This window comes from Tupaia chinensis, unplaced genomic scaffold (assembly GCF_000334495.1).
Source record: "Tupaia chinensis unplaced genomic scaffold, TupChi_1.0 Scaffold000566_1, whole genome shotgun sequence".
Taxonomy (NCBI): Eukaryota; Metazoa; Chordata; class Mammalia; order Scandentia; family Tupaiidae; genus Tupaia; species Tupaia belangeri.
The window spans coordinates 65,339-69,939 of record NW_006160079.1 but is presented as its reverse complement, the minus strand read 5'-3'; the positions used below and the strand labels follow the sequence as shown (position 1 = coordinate 69,939).

General features: G+C 42.3%; 2 pseudogenes; one reads left to right on the top strand and one right to left on the bottom strand.

The window, feature by feature from the left end:
• Positions 1–446: 446 nt before the first annotated feature.
• On the bottom strand, positions 447–1,082 carry LOC106735894 (non-POU domain-containing octamer-binding protein pseudogene; annotated as a pseudogene).
• A 97-nt stretch (positions 1,083–1,179) lies between these two features.
• On the top strand, positions 1,180–1,978 carry LOC102477203 (non-POU domain-containing octamer-binding protein pseudogene; annotated as a pseudogene).
• Positions 1,979–4,601: the final 2,623 nt, after the last annotated feature.

Sequence of the window (4,601 nt, the reverse complement as noted above, 5' to 3'; positions counted from 1 at the left end):
TGGGAGCAAATGGAGCAATGGGGCTAAGGTCATTGGGGGATGTTAGAATTTTGTGGTACATGTGGTTGTATTACTGGGGTTAGGGAGTGTAGATGAGAAAGCAACTATAACATGATGGGCAAAAATGGAATGATCAAGATTAATGGGGCTTACCTGGATCCATTTTACCATGGTTCCCCCAGGTCCTCAACAATTATAACAATCATATCTGATACTTAGGAATGCACCACACAGACATTGATTAATCAATATACCACACAGAACTGACTTGTTAAATACCACCCTTCCCTTGTCCTCTGCCTCCAGTATTACTCCCTAAAGTAGTACAGGCAGGAAAGACCTAACTATTGGGAGGAATCCATAACATTTTTCCAGGATAGAATTCTGGCTAGTCCCAAAAAGGTCCTTCTTTTAAGGATTTTAGGAAGCTAGATGCAGCAACTTTATTAGTATCGGTGACCTTTGTTTGGAGCAAATTCAGCTTCAGGAGTTGCATGGTTGAATGTAGGAGGAGTTCCACCAATTGCCCCAATTCCTTCTATTGTAGCAGCTTAACCAAAGCATACAGTTGTTGGTGGAGTCAATCCCAAGGTTCCATCTGGCATCATAGCGACAGGTCCTGGAGGAGCTGGGGTACCAGCTGGCACAGGAGCAGGGGGCATGGCACCTCTGTTGTTTATGCCCATGGTATCTCCCATAGCCATCTGATCCATTCGTATCTCCTGCTCTCTCACATCAGGGAAGGTTCCCTTGAATCCTTCCTGCTGTCACCGCATCATTTCTTCCTGCTGCCGCCACATCTTTTCCTCAGGGCGCTTGCGCTCCTCCTCCTGTCTGAGCTCCAGTTGCTTTCATTTTTGCACCTCTAGGTAGTGCAGCTCTTCCATCCTCCGAAGTACTTCTTGACACCTCATCAAATCCTGCCTCATTAACATGACCTGGTGCTCATGGTGGGCAGCCTCCATCTTCATCTCCAGCTTCTCACAAGCCTCCTTGATGTTGCAGTCCACTTGGTCCTGCTGCTGCTTTTCCATCTCAATGAGTGCCTTCCAGCGCATGGCATACTCATACTCAAAGGACCTGGGCTGTGTGTGTCGCCGTTACTCTGAGGAGAGAAGAGTTGGTAGAGGAAGTCGAGGTTAGAGAGGACTTGGAGGCACTTTGCTGTCTTGAATCTAAGTTGAGGGTACAAAAATGCAGAGCAATAAAACCTTTAATTTGGAGAAACAAAACCATACTCCAAAGAAGCATCATCAGCATCACCACAAACAGCACCATCAGCAGCAACAGCAACAGCCACCGCCATCACCAATACCTGCAAATGGGCAACAGGCCAGCAGCCAAAATGAAGGTTTGACTATTGACCTGAAGAATTTTAGGAAACCAGGAGAGAAGACCCTCACACAGTGCAGCCATCTCTTTGTGGGCAATCTTCCTCCTGATATCACTGAAGAGGAAATGAGAAAACTATTTGAGAGATATGGGAAGACAGGTAAAGTCTTCATTCATAGGGACAAAGGCTTTGGCTTTATCTGCTTGAAAACCCGAACCCTAGCAGAGATTGCCAAAGTAGAATTGGATAATATGCCACTCCGTGGAAAGCAGCTGCGTGTGCGCTTTGCCTGCCATAGTGCATCCCTTATTGTCCGAAATCTTCCTCAGTACATGTCCAACAAACGATTGGAAGAAGATCTTTCTGTGTTCGGCCAGGTGGAAAGGGCTGTAGTCATTGTGGATGATCGAGGAAGAGCCCTCCGGAAAAGACACTGTTGAGTTCTCAGGAAAGCCAGCTGCTCTAAAAGCTCTGGACAGATGCAGTGAAGGCTCCTTTCTGCTAACCACATTTCCTCGGTCTGTGACTGTGGAGCCCTTGGAATAGTTAGATGATGAAGAAGGACTTTCAGAGAAGCTGGTTATAAAGAACCAGCAATTTCACAAGGAGTGAGAGCAGTCACCCAGATTTGATTATTTTTTATAGTGTGTAATTCCTCTTTTAGATCTTGCAAGAATTCCCTCACCTCCTGGAACTCATCAGCTCCTTTCTTCTGCCTCTTCTGCAGTTTATTGTCTCTCTTCTCTTCTATCTCTGTTAACTTCATCATCAAGAATATTCTAAATTCTCTATCAGACTTTTCCATGATTTCCATTGAACTGTCTATGGATGAAGAGGAATGTTTCTTTTCCCTTGGAGGAGGGATAATTTCTTGCTTTACCATATTTCTTGTGGCCCTGTGGTGATTTCTAGTTATCTGATGGATGGTGTGTTTTTTCCTAATTCTTGAAGTTCAATTTGAGCGTTCAGGAGAGTGCAGAAGGAGATGATCTGGAATCTCCTTGTCATTCCATTTTTATCCCTTTGTGCAGCAGATTCAGAGGATATTGAAGAAAATGTTAACCCTAATAGTATTTGGAGATTTGGCTATGGTTTCCTTAGATCTGTCTAGAAACATAGTGAATAAAGATTGAGGAGGTAAGTGATGAGATCAAAGAAAAAAATTAGAAAAAGAGAGAGAGAGAGAGAAAAGAGATAAAAAGAAGGAAAGGGTGGGCGGGCGAAAGGGGGTTATTAGCAAGATAAAGGAGGAGCTGAAAGCCAAGAGAATACTTTATCTTAAAAAATTTTAAAAAGGAAAAATTACAAAAAAATGAGAAGACACAGAGAGAGAGAGACAGAGACAGAGACAGAGATAAGGCTAGAGGAGCTCCCTACTACTCAAGTTTGGGGGCTGGAGGCTGAATTATCAGTAGAAAATCTTCATTTCTCTTTTTTTTTTCCCTGAAATGACTACTTCTCAGCAGCAATGGAGTTTGATTCTTTTTTATGGTGTCCAATTCTTCATTTATATCGTGGAAGGATTTCCTCATCTCTTGGAGCTCAATGTCTCTTTTTTTTCTTGCATCTCATAGTATTTTGTTACAATAAATGTTCTGAATTCTTTCTCTGACATTTTGTGAATATCCTCTAATATAATAGTTCCCTACATGGAGACAAGTTACAGTGTTCCCTTGCTGGAGATGTATTACTTGATTCTCTCATCCTTCAGGCTCTTCTCCTATTTTTAGTCATTTGGTAATGTATTGACTTCTGTCTAACTTGTTGCAAAAGAATTATGAAACTGTGAGCTTGTATGTTTCCCATACTATTTTCTCTCTTCTACTGTGTTCTCCAGTGTGGAAAACCAGGAGGAGTTTTGCAATTGGATTTATGAAAGTGAATTTCACTATTTTTGCAACCACTACAGTAAGGTGGAAAGAATTCTCCAAAGCTCACAATGTCCAAAATTTAGCTACTATGCACCTAGTTGTCTCTAGGCAGTGGGTAAAGGCTGGGCAGTAAAAGAGGAGGTTAAGGTAATACAAAAAGAGCAGGAAATAGAAAGAGGAAGAGAAAGCAAAGAAAAATGAAAAGAAAGGCATTACAAGAAAAAGAGGGGAAAATTAAAAATGAAATTGGGTTAAAAATGGAAAACCACACACTGCACGCGATGTGAAGGCCCAACCCAGGAAGAGGTGAAGGACCCTAAAGGCTTTCTGTCCTGGGTGAGGGAAGAAGAGATAAATTAACACAGGAAAGGCACAAACAGGGTGGAAAGCTGTTTGTTGTTGTTGTTGTTGTTGTTTAAAGAGAGAGAAAAAGTTAGAAGGGACAGAGCAAAACAAGAGGGAGACACTTGTGTACTGACTAGCATTGGGGTCTGTGGGGGAGTCCTGGCTGGGGGAGTACTTCACAGCCCTGAAGCTGAACTTAGAGGTCCAAGATAGGGAGGGATGGAAGACCCTGGAGGCTTTCTGTTCTGACTAACACTGGGGTCTGCATGGGAGCCCTAGCTGGGGGAGTACTTCACAGCCCTGAAGCTGAACCCAGAGCTGAAGGCAATTTTTAATTTATTCTCCATTTGGAATGGACTAAGGTGTGACCTGTGGTTGAACCTACCCAGTTATAAAACTCCTGTAAATAAAATGATAAATCTTCAGTAAAAAAAGGATGTCATTTTCTTAGGAGAGATCAGATCGAAGGAGGGAACAGGGAGGATTTTTAGGATGTCAAGCTAAGTTTCACATTTGGCCCAGGAACTATTGATGTTGACCATATTTTCCATCAAATTCATAATCAGATATCTTATATTTCTGGTGACCTCATTTACCATTAACCTTATATTCAGTTTTCTCCTGATTCCTGTACCTTTTATCTGTACTATGGTTTGGGGGCTAAATCAAGAGAGACTTGTTAACTTAGAACAGGCTTTGTTTTTGCCATAGGGTGGGTGCCACCATGCCCAACTTAGAACAAGCTTGGAGTGTACCCCAAATTCAGTGAGACTTAATAAGTGATATAGAACTCTGTGGTGTGGGGATCTAGGAAGAGGGCAGTTAAGTAGGTGTCCCCAAATTGCCAATAAGCAACTTTCTATTTCTATCAGAGGAATGAAGAGGAGTAAAGGTCTGACAGGAACAATATTATGTGATCCTCTCAACACTGCCAATCTAATTTAAACCATATGCATGCCAAAGGTGGAAGAGTCTTGATTATTTTGCCTAAGGCATATTTTGGTCTTTCTGAATACTAGTTGATCAGTATGAGGGGGATAAAGGAGGGTTGT